This window comes from Gymnodraco acuticeps, unplaced genomic scaffold (assembly GCF_902827175.1).
Source record: "Gymnodraco acuticeps unplaced genomic scaffold, fGymAcu1.1, whole genome shotgun sequence".
Taxonomy (NCBI): domain Eukaryota; kingdom Metazoa; phylum Chordata; class Actinopteri; order Perciformes; family Bathydraconidae; genus Gymnodraco; species Gymnodraco acuticeps.
Window position 1 is genome coordinate 240,450 of NW_022989918.1, and position 12,836 is coordinate 253,285.

Below are 12,836 nucleotides of genomic sequence, written 5' to 3' on the forward strand. Positions count from 1 at the left end.
GTGAAAGTCCATCATCTTCTACCGCTTATCCATGGTTGGGTCGAGTGGTGAGTGAAAGTGTTTTTTACAAATAGTTGAAAAAAAGCTCTGGTGTTCAATATTGTAACAAGTGTGTATTTGCTGTTTTTATTTGTATGTATAATGAATAGTTGGTTGAAGGAAAAAAAGTTCTGATGTTCAATATTGTAAATAGTGAGATTTTGCAGTTATATTTATATACATTGTTGGTATTATAATAAATTGTTGGTTGAAAAAAAAAGTTCTAATGCTCAATTCTTTTTTTTTTTACACATCACTTGAACCTTGTTATGTAATATGAAGTCATTATTCAGTCCTGATATATCTCAGTCCCTGCTGTGGTGAAAGTAGAGTGATTGACAGCTGTTTTACTCAGAATGCGAATTTATAAAATTTCATTTTAGACATGAATAACACATTTATATACAGTGTAATTCAAATATTTCACTACTTTTGTAATCCTAAGACTTTGGTAACCAAATCTAAAACACCAAAACAATTCGATCACATGAGTAAATTTGTGTTTTCACAAGAGTTTTGAAGATTTTCCGAAAATCGGATGTCAAATTTTAAGCTTTTGAGCTACTTATCTCATCAAACAGTGCTCTAAGGTGAGTAATTTACATATATAGCAATACTAGAGATTGTCCTGAACATTTTGATATGTAACACATGGGTGCCATGTTAGAAGAAATACATTTAAAAGGTGATTTAAGAAAACATCTAAAAATCGAGAAAATACCCTTAGACTCCAGAGGGTTAAACAATACTAAACAATTAACACAGTAGGCCTAAATTATGTGGATTAAACCACATTTATTTCGTTAAAAATAAACGAAATATGATTTTGTTTGAAAGATTAAGATCAAGTTAAACAATCAGGTGCACACTTTAATGTGCCGCCACCTCCGGACTCGGCTTGACTCGGTTTAAAGAATGCACAAATGTGTTTAATCGTTTATGTCAGATATGTACTAAGTAGCCTAAATACATTTGTTCCTGCTCAAGATTAGATTCAACTTTATTGTTATTGCACATATTGCAGTTTAGCTTCTAACCAGGGGTGCAACAAGCAGTGAAAAGTAATGTGCACAATACTACATAAAATAATTAACACAGTAAATTATGTGGATTAAACCACATTTATTTCGTTCAAAAGAAACGAAATATGATTTTGTATGAATGATTAAATGTAGGGTGAATTGCCCTAATGTGGGACATTTTTGCATTTCAGACTTCGGGAATATATTGCGATATGAAGCCGATACAATAAATCAAAATCCAGTACCATTCCGAAATCCCCAGTAATATTAGACACTAATAATACAGTAAACTATTAACACTGTAGCCTACATATTATTGTTTGCCCGTGGGATTAGGGTGATCGGTAGTGAGACCCGTGCTGCATTTTCCTCCGGTCGGATGTGATATAAAAACAAAGCGATTATTTTTGTTGTTGTAAACTCACGTGGATTAAACTACATGTATTAGTGCATTAATTTCAACTCGCGAACATATGATACATTAAATGATCGTGAGGATGATGATTGAAAATCGTTTGTTTGAGCCTGGATGCATTTCCTAATCTAAAAACATAGCGATGGTTTTGTACTTACGCCAACGTGAATTAAACATTATTTTGTTAAATAAAAACATGGGGATGTTTAGTAAATGATTACATGTCTCTTATTTAGCACAGAATATGATCCTATCCGTGACATATGGATCTTAACAAATATCCGCTATATCAGATACCTGTAGATCAGCTGTTTATTTCACATGAGTTCCAGTGTGGCAGCTTTTTAATCACGGCTCCCCCTGGTGGATCCATTATCCATTGCAGCTGGTTTCATTATAATTAAATGTATTTATCAAGGGGGCGTTTCAAGTCCTGCGGGGGGGTTTTCCTTTTCAGCAGGGGCCCACCCCGTGCCGATCACGGACCCGCACGGGTAGGCGTCTGAAATGGAGCGCTCCATCTGTACATACTGATACCGGTGAGTAAAAACCATGAATTAATGCTGTGACAGGTGTGCAGACAGACGGCAGGCGAAAAACCTTTTAAAATGCGTGTTTTCTGAATGGAGATCGGATCGATCAGGCTAAACCAGTGGTTCTCAAACTTTTTCTGTCAGGCCCCCCCTTGGAGAAAAAAAAAAGTCGGGCCCCCCCAACACAAATAGTCAGGCTCAGTGGCGGCGCCAGAGATTTATTTTGGGGGTACTGTGGGGTAGCTTGACGTTTCATAGAGGGTGCTCAAACATTTAGCGTTTCCCATTAATGTACCGGGAGCTACAGTTGAATGTGCAACACTCCCCACGCATATACACAGTGTGACAGTTACAATGAAGGCTCGATAATCAGCTCACGGCATATAGGTGTAAGCAGGGGTCAAGTGCTATTTTTACAGGTGGTGTGTGGACCTCACATAGGGGGGTCCGGGGGCAAGCTCCCCCAGGAAGATTTTTAAATATTGAAGTTAAAAGCATCAATCTGGTGCACTTTGAGAGCAAAATGAAGAGATCTATGGATACATCTCTCAACACAGAATTGTAAACAGATTTACTATTTCTTTATGGATATTTTACAAATCACTCCCCTTTTAAACTTTATTCATTTTTTAATGTCATATAGTATTTCATACCTGTTTTTTATTTATTCTCTTATTTTTTTATAACTATAATGATCATATAAACGTGTGCCTCGGAAATAATTGTTTACATTAATGGTGACCAAAACGTTTGAGACCCACTGAGATAACACTGATAACACTCTCCTCCACTGTGTTGTTGAAAAAACTCCTTATATCCGTTAGCGTAGCTCGCTAGCACCAGAAGCTAACATCATCTCTCGCTCGTTCCACACACACACGGAGCTTTAATGAAACACAGAGACCCAGACGTATTTTCGAATCAATCATCTTTAAAAATATGATTTTTATTTGTATTTATTTTTTTAATAACCATTTCTCCTCCTGGTCTCTCGCGCCCCCCCTGTCATGCCTCTGCGCCCCCCACTTTGAGAACCACTGGGCTAAACCAACCTGTAGCTGCTCCGTCCACACTCACAGCAACGGCATACAGACATATATAAAGCAGTGACTGTAGTCGCCATGACATAGACCATTTGTGGTTTGTTCATATTTAACTTTTGTCCAGTTTCTGAACAGATATGAGGAGCTGTTAGCTCTGTGTGCTAACAGCTAATGGCTGGTGTGTTGGGACATGTTGAGCTGTCGGGTGCTGACCGATCACGAAGCGTAATTTCTTGATTGGCAGCAAAAACAACCAATCACAGCAGTGCTTCTCTGGCTGGCTCTATCCAATCACAAACAAGAAGAAGTGTTCTCCCTAAAGGAATACCCTTTCCGTAAAAGTTTAAATGCTGTAGCGTTTTCTGAAATGCTGTAGCGTTTTGTGAAATGCTGTAGTGTTTTCTGAAATGCTGTAGCGTTTTCTGAAATGTTGTAGTGTTTTCTGAAATGTTGTAGTGTTTTCTGAAATGCTGTAGTGTTTACTGAAATGTTGTTTTGACTTGCACTTCAGGGCCACCATAGTTTTTTGATGGACGAAAATGTATATTTGTTGATCACAGCTGACGTTCAATTGACCCTTCTTCTTGTTGCGGATTGATATGAATGCACATTGACGCTTGATTCTCCTTAGAAACAGTCTGTTCTCCTTAGCAGCGGTCTATTAGCGAGAATTAACAACCCTTGAAATGTCCAAATTGACCAATCAGAATCGAGTATTCAACTAAACTGTGTAGAAGTTGCATATAACATCAGATTACATTTCATTTAGCTGATGCTTTTACCCAGAATGACTTGTAATAACTGCAATCAACCATTAAAATAATTATTATACATTTATCTTAACTGAGTCAGACTTCTGTATGGGCGGCAGTGGTTCAGTCTGTAGGGGCAAGGACTTTGGACCGAAGGGTCGCCGGTTTACATCCCGATCGGACCATGGAGTACGGAGTGTGGATTTGTAATGAAGCTTAGCGCAAGTTCAAGCAGGAAGACCAAGCTCTCCATTCATATTACACGTCACTTCTTTACCCTCTCCTCCCTCATTAAGTGATCGGGGGCGTCACTCCCCAGCTAACCAATCACTCCTCTCTCCATTCTCACAAGCCTATCGTTGCACCCGCTAATCCCTTTAAATCTGCTCTTCCCTCTTGTCAGCTGTCATTTCAGGTGACAATACGCAACCCTCCTCCACCCGTCTCGCCTCCCGTCTCCTACAGGGCCAAGCTAAACCTTCTCCCTTCAGACCGGTCCCGCCTACTTATCACCACCACCAGTGTCTAGACCCCGGGGGGTTTCTTCGGAGCGGTTCTTCCCCTCCTGAATGATTATCCTGCAAACCGGGGCCTAATCGCCAAACACCATTCCATTCTCCTGTCTTAATTCTGGCAATCATTATTTCATTTATATGACGTGTCCCAGTAATAAATATGTATTTCATACATCAACGTCTCTCCTGATTGAACTGGAGAGGAGCCAGTTCACCTCCTGGGCCACTGCTGAGGTGCCATTGAGCAAGGCACCTAACCCCCAACTGCTCACTGGCTAGACTGCCTCCACTCTGGATCCTCTCATTGTGCATGTGCATGTTTGTATATATAACTGTGTGTGTATTTGTAAGAAAAATGCCTGTATTTGTATGTATTACAACAACAAAATGCATGTGTACAACAGACAGAGTGGGAAACTGAATTTCCCCTTCGGGTGTTAGAACGGGGTACAAAAATACTGGACTCAAATGCGACGAGTCATATTTTAATGAGAAAAAATAAAACAAAGTTTTAACAAAAAATCACTCTTGCGAGGACAAAACAAAACTTCTTGATTTCAAACAAACAAAACTCTCCTCTCAGGTAACTCTCCTCTCTGGTTTAACACTGGGTCTCTGGACATAGAAGCACACTGAAACAAGACCAACTGGCACAAGACAAAGGGAGACAAGGACTATTTAAACATGAGGGAATTGGGAACAGGTGGAAACAATCAGGGCAGACGCTGACGATGGCGGAAAAACACCCAAAGTGAGGAAGTAACAGGACCTGAAGAGAAAGACAAGAGGAAGTACAAAATAAAACAGGAAATGGGAAAACGAGACATGACATGAAACATGGGGACTTGACTAGAGATGACAGACATAAAATAGACAGACAAGACGTGAAGTAACAAGAAAACCTGACTCTACATAGAAACCTGACTAAACATGAAATAACAGACATAAAACAAACACAACTAACACAATTGACGACACACCACATCGGGGATCAATAAAGGTCCATCTTATCTTATATTATCTTACAAATAATTGTATAATTAACTGCAAATGTACCTTTTCCTAGACGAACTGGGGCTAGGACCCCGTGCGGAGGACTGGGGTCCGAATCCGGCCTCAGACCATTTCCTGTGTGTCTCTCCTTTTCAACACTGTCACTTAAATAAAGGCACTGGTGGCCCAAAAAAAAGAAAACAGTATCAAAATGTAATCATAATCCGGTTATAAGGAAATAAGTAACAATGCCAATATACTGCATTATGAACTTCACATTTAGTTTATTGGTGGTTCAGGAAATATGCTGGCAATCAGCGACACTTTCATTATGTTGTGTTCCAAGGGACAGAAATTGAAATCCCAGGAAGTTTTACAGCAGGGAGATATTAAGTGAACTAATCTAGCCGTCTCAAATGAACGCTTGCTTTGCCTTTTAATAATTACATGTATTATGATGCAGAATTTATCTTTGAGAAACATTTTATTTCTACAAGTATTCCTTAGCAGGCCAGAGTACACCGACTGAAACATGTGCTTTCAGAAATGTTATGATGCCCTGTATATGATTGCTCTCAGTAAAAAGCTTGTACACTCCAAAGAAAAAAAGGCATGTGTCAATTATAAGTGCCATTTCTTGAAGTTCATGTTGACAGCATCCCTTTATTGCATTCCAGACTGACAACTTGTGAATGACATAAACAGAGAAAGGCAAAAAGGAATTTAGACTATCTTTGTACAGCGTCAACACTGTTGACAAGATCAGACAGCTGCTTTCTTCCTTCTGTTTCTGTACGACAGGAAAATCGTAGTATTTGCTGCTTTAGCCGCAGTGTTTGGGAAACTTTAAAGACTATCTATGTGGAAAACAAATCTATGTTGTAGAGTGTGAGCGGAGTGCATTTTCCGCTCTGCTCACAGATCTGTTCCTAACACCCACTCCAGACCTCTCGGCTCAATATCGCTCCAGCTACCCTCCAACATTACCCACTTCACTAAAGTAAGAAAATAAAGAAATATAGGTGTACTTATTCTGAATGTCATTTTTTAAACATTGAAGTCTTTATTGAGGTTTTTAAATAAAACTTTGGAAATCTGTGTAAATCACCTCAAAAGAACAAAATCTCGAACACATTTTGAATGATTTGAAAGGATTTAATCTTCTCTAGACCAGCGTCAAGAAGAAAGTTATTCTTAAAAAATAGAAAAGTAATAGTTTCTTATTTTACAATAAACAGTTCTAAAACTCAAAACTTTCCCTCTCATTGAAATGGTTACATTCCCTATCCTGTCCTAAAGCAGGATGTCCGCCTGTGTGTGTGTGTGTGTGTGTGTGTGTGTGTGTGTGTGTGTGTGTGTGTGTGTGTCCAGATTACAATGCTATGGCCATGAGTGAGCAGCCTTTGTCTTGTGGACTGCAGTGAAGCCTTTGAAGAAGTGGCCCCATGGCCTGAGTAGGGACCTCTCTCCTCACACACACACTCACATTATGTGAATGTTGCATCACTTAACATAGTTGGACTGGTTGACAACTTTTAATATATCGCTGACACAGACAGCAAAAGTCGGGGTATGAATACTAAAAAATCTCTTAACTTCTGGGTGAAAAATTACAACATACAATCAACGATTTGATTCTCAATGTTGATTAAAAAGGATTTTATTGACGTAAAATGTATCGTATTGCTTCCTCTAAGAAAGAATTGTAACAACAGCTGGAACTGCTGCGATGGCAAAGTACCCGAAAATGTCAGCAGCACTGATGGAGGTTTTTTTAGTCATCAGGACTGAGACAATAACAGAGGAGGACTCAGCGTGTGTGTGTGTGTGTGTGTGTGTGTGTGTGTGTGTGTGTGTGTGTGTGTGTGTGTGTGTGTGTGTTGTGTTTGAGAGGGGGGTAGAGGTCTAGTCATGATCTAAATGTGCTATATAAATAACACTTTATTTGATTTGATGATATGGCGCCACAGCACAGATATATAACTGCTGTTTTGAAAGGAAAATGATATCTGTAATCTATTATGTCCATAATATTACGTCTTCTCTTTTTGATACTGAAACAGTGACATTTTTCTTTGAATCACATTTTGGTCTTGTCTTTTCTCTTTAGCAGAATTGTAGGTAGATATCGTTACAGTTAGTGATCAATTATGTCCGAACCGTCTCACCATCATCCCTTTGTCACTGGAAGTGGAGCTGGGGTGAAGCGCAATGCAAGACAGTATAAAAAACATTCATTTTTCACATAAAACACTTTAAAGAGGATATTCTGCTGATGTTCAGGTGTATATCAGTATGTAGTGTCTCCACTGTGACATGTCTCCATGCTTTAATGTTCAGAAAGCTCTTTATTTTTCTCATACTGCCTGTGTTGCAGCACCTCTTTTCACCCTCACCAGAGCCCAGTCTGCTCTGATTGGTTAGCTGGCCGGCTCTGTTGTGATTGGTCGACCGCTTACATATGTCCAACCCCTTTGCCTATTACGTATAATGTGTGAGATCGTAGCCAATAGAAGCGAATAGAATAGAGTGTTACATAGTGATTTCAATATGTTACTGAAGTAAACAAAGGAGTTCAATGGAGGCATTTCAGGTGGGACTGTGTGGGAGAGACACTCCCTCTTGGAATAGTGGAATTGTTAAGTGCCGGTGTACAGGAGGTCAGGTGAAACTAATAAGGCCAGGGCAGACAATCAAAAAACAAGAAACAGATAAACAATAATCCAGGCTCATGACACCTGTGTTAGTCATAACATGCTTTGTGATAGTTTCCATTACTTAACAAGTCTAGTTGGCACGTTTCTCCTTGATGCACCGAATGCATCTGATTGTGCATGTTCCAGGTGGGCTAATAGTTAGCATTTAGCTTGCCAACTACAGCATTAGTAGAAGATGATGGTTGAATGAAGCAGCAGACACAAATCAGCATCTGAAAACATGACTTCAGGACTATGATTTGAAACAATTAAAGGAGAAAATATTCAATCAAAATTAAAATCGCCTTTATTATAAACAAAATACTTATTTTCCATGACCTGACTTTTGACCAAATGGCATTCAAATATTTTTGAATATGTAGCTGAAAAATGAACAACGTAAAACCATCCAGTAAAGCTGCTACAGCTGTTTGAAATCCAACTGTCGAGAAAATGGATTCAGGGTTTTATATAGTGGTTGAATATGAACTGATACTGAATGGTTGGTTCTGTTTGAAGTGAAGAGGAAATGATACATCATTATCACCATATTTCACTAGTGAAGATGAAAGGAGAAGCAGATTGGGGGGTCAGGGGTCAGTGCGTAGCTGCCGGGGGTTTCCCTTTCACCTCTGACAGATGGGTGGCCCTCAGGCCGAGCATCTGAGGGGCCCCTGGTGCTGACAATGCACTCTCTGCTTCCTTCCTCACATTCTATATTATGTCTACAGTGGACTCTGTGTGTCTGGATCTGAATACTTCTTGTTGTTCAAGTTAGTGAATAGATTCCAATCATATTCATTTTCATTCATTAATTTTTATAGATTTTTCTTTAAGTGTATTTTAGGTCTCTTGTTTTAATTTTTCTTCTTGAATTTACAGACTTCTGCAATAATTGCTGACAACACAGCATATTTTTTACATACAATGTCGATTTTCGCTGATGTGCGTTTTGGAGTAAAACCATGCTGGGGGGGGGGGATTATTTATTTTTTATTTCAATAATGGAATTTAATAAATAAGTTACTTAAACTTACATATACCTCATATTATGTTACTCATACAATTGCCAGCAAATACTAAATATTGTATTACCCCAAACTGCATTTAGGTTCATGGGCATTTCTGGGTGGGCAAAGTTGACAGGAGTTTTGTAATTGACACAAATGCTGTTACTTAAACAAACACCAATAATGGTATTCAATGAGGGGGTTTCTGTGCACTTTGACCTTTTACTAGACCAGAAATTAGTATTATATTATATATTATTATATTATACATTATGTAACTCTAGTGCACCCAGCCCTCCCCAGTAAAAATTGTCTGGAACCGCCACTGAGTACAACTGTTGTATTAAATGGCTGTACACTACTGCTGTGGCATTTTACGGTCCCTATTAAACATTTATTTCATTTGTAACAGGATGACATTCTCAAATAAAACTCTACTGTTCTCATTGTGCTCTCTGCAGGACATGCTCCGTACTCAGCCGAAGGTTTGATGTAAGAGGCTTCACTCTGAAACACCAATGCACAACAGCGAGTCATACATTTATAGATAGGAAGATTACGTTTCACTTTTCCTCCATCAACAATATTCGTTTTTACACTTTGTACTTTTAGACCAGGATCTTAATATTTTAGATCAAGTAAATAACATATAAAGTGTTATAAAATAAAATTGCTGCCTTAAAAGCGACTTTTTCACAAAATACACAGCTGGTTTATAGATGTAACTCAATTATTGCTTTAAGTGCTTTTGGGGATTGAGTCATCTGTTGTGACAGTAAGTGAAAGGGTCTAATGAAATTGAAGGTGCTAATTATAGATCTCCATAGCAACTTAATGAATATTTACTGCTAACATGAAGCCAGGCTTACTACTTCTGGATGTGTCTCGTTAAGGGTGGGTCATGAAAACAAGATATGATCAGAATCAATGTCCATTCCTGTTCTACCGCGGATTTGCCTGTGGTCCAACACTGGGAAACAGAAACAGACCAGCACATCCACACCTACACACGGAGAGTTCCCAGTTCACCTAAACCTACATGAATCTGGACTGTAGGAGGAAACCCACACAAGCACAGTGAGAACAAGCAAGTCCACATAGAAAGGCCCAAACTGAGATCGACGGGTTAAAAACAAAGTCCTCTTGATGTAAGGCCACTGTGTTCAGACATGATCTGAGAGGGATATACAATTATCCCCAAACACTTTCATCCATAATTATATGGCTTGCTTGTAGTACACATTTTCAGTCAGCAATAATGTGAATAGCACTTTTTATTACAAAGCCACTGTAAATTAACCTTAAGTAGAAAAAGTTTGCTGATTTTTACACACTTTGTGACCACAATTTAAGCAGTGTGTGAAGATGAACCGTGTCCCTCCTGCCCTTTTTTACACAAGTTGCTGTCGCTCCATACTTATTTGCAGGCAAAACTTTACTGAATGACAAAATTAACACATACTTTAACTGACGGATATGCAGGGAAATGTGTTCACTCACGTTACAAGGGGTGACAGGAACTGTGTGGGTGCTTTTTGGGAGCCGCCCACAAATTGCCAAAACTGCAATGACACAAAGCTGCTGAGCGACAGCAATATGCTTAGTACTATTTTAAACCTGTTTAGCAAGGGCTGAAATGTAATTGTGTTTGTTTATCAGAAAAGTGTTGATGATATTTCTACAAGTCAAAGTCAACAATTAAGCTAGCTATAGCTCTGTGAAGCTGTCCTTTAGCACAGAAGTGCTTTGAGCTAGATGCTAACGTTGACATGTTAATCTGCTCACAATGACAATGTTAAGTTTGTTAGCATGCTAACATTAGCATATCAGAACCATCACAACGTTTGAGTTCTTTTTTAAAGGCTAATAACACATATTGTCAGACAATTTGAATTTGGAATAATAGCACAAGAAGAAAAAGTAACTTTGGAGAAAATGTGAAAAGTTTATGATAATTCTCTATGCATTCTACTATGTTTCACACAACACAGTCATTTGATCCATTGTTAATATAAAAGTATTGATTTTATGGATGTTTAGATCCCATTGTTTTGCCCTAAGCCCGAGTAATTTAACATTGAGTTTCAATTGAAAGATACACAGCTACACAGTGATATAGATACTTTTAAGTAATTATAATCAATCCAATATAGGAGCTTGTCAATTGAATAAATCTATATTCTCTAATATTTTCTTTGCAAATATTGTTATTTATAGCTCAAAAACAACATTGTAGGTTTTTACAAACCTTGTTCTAACGCTCCTGAAACTAGGTGTATGGTAGAGTGACCAAAAGCTCCAAATTACTTAAACCGGTATTGTCTTTTACATCCAATGGGGGAATTGAATTTCCCTCCCCATAATATTTTTGGCCATGCATGTGTCTCGAGGGCTTTCATCTCTCCTTTTAAGTATTCTCCAGGGTTTTTGCTTCAGTACAGTCTTACCTGAGGGAACTCACTTTATGTTCAGGGGCCTTATCAAACTGTCAAAATGACTCTAAGTTTGCATCTGTCGTCGCCTAATGAAGTTTTTATTATCAACCTTTTTTAATAGATGTATGTGATGAAATCAGTATCAACATTTAATGTACTAATTAAACATGAAATCTTACATGACACACCTTTTGGACACACAATATTGTCTAAAGCTGTCTACATGAAGACATTGCTGTGGCTCTAATGGGATAGTGTTAGGATCTGTTTATTTTCTGTTTTATTTGGAATTATCACAGTCTGTCGGTTTCCTGTTTTAATTTGAAAGGTGTTCACCCCCTGTCTGTCATGTCTGTAGTTGATGCCTGTCTGTTGCTACAGTTGCTACTAAGAGACAAGGGTTAGGGTTAAGGTTTACAAACATTATTCGCCATTAGTTTAGCAGTGGTGATGCAAAGTCACCTGACTGTGATGTAGTTTGTTTATAACCTAACATTAACTTTTTACTTTTATCAATTTCAATTACGCTCCAAAAATAAAAAAATGTATTGTGGTGGAGATTATTCTTCTGAACTGAACATGTAAGTATCATGCCATAGAGCTTATTTTCTGCAATGTATCCATTGTGAAATCGGTTTACTTTTAGTTGAGGGAGCCCTTGTGATAGTAACTTCCTGTTCGGCCAACAACTAAATGTTACACTGCACCACTCTATATTTTTCATTTCAGCTAAAATCTCCCCTTCCTGTTTCTTTTCAAGATACAGGCTGCTTAACTCAGTGGTTCTCAAAGTGGGGTCCGCGACCCCCCGGGGGTCCGTGGCACTCTGCCAGGGGGTCCGTGAAAAGTTTTCAGATTCATTAATTTAAATTATCATGATATCATTTTTTTTTTTTTTTCAACAAATAATCTTTTTTTTTTTTAATCTAAAATATTTCATAGATTACGTTCAAATCTAACAAATAGATACATTTAAAAATCAAGCGCGTTACCGTGGAAACAACAATAACTGTTACGTCAGTCAAAGAGCGCCGCTGCAAGCATCATAGATATATAACACGGCTAGCATACTACGAAGATGGACAGATTTTTAAAACGACCGGTTACGGCTACAAATGAAGTAAATGAAAAACAGACAGGTCCACAGAAAACTACCGGTATGCTTAGTCCTAACTTACTTTAGTTACTGTACTGCAAAAAGCAGACGGCGCTGCGCTCAACACACAGACAGACTCAAAACCATGGACACACTGGCACATAAGTTACATAAACAATTTCTAGGCCTAAATTGCATAAGCTACAGTATTGCAACTAAGCAGATATCTCGAGCAAGCCCAAACATGAGAGAGAGAGAACGAGAGACGAAGAGAAGAGAGAGCAGAT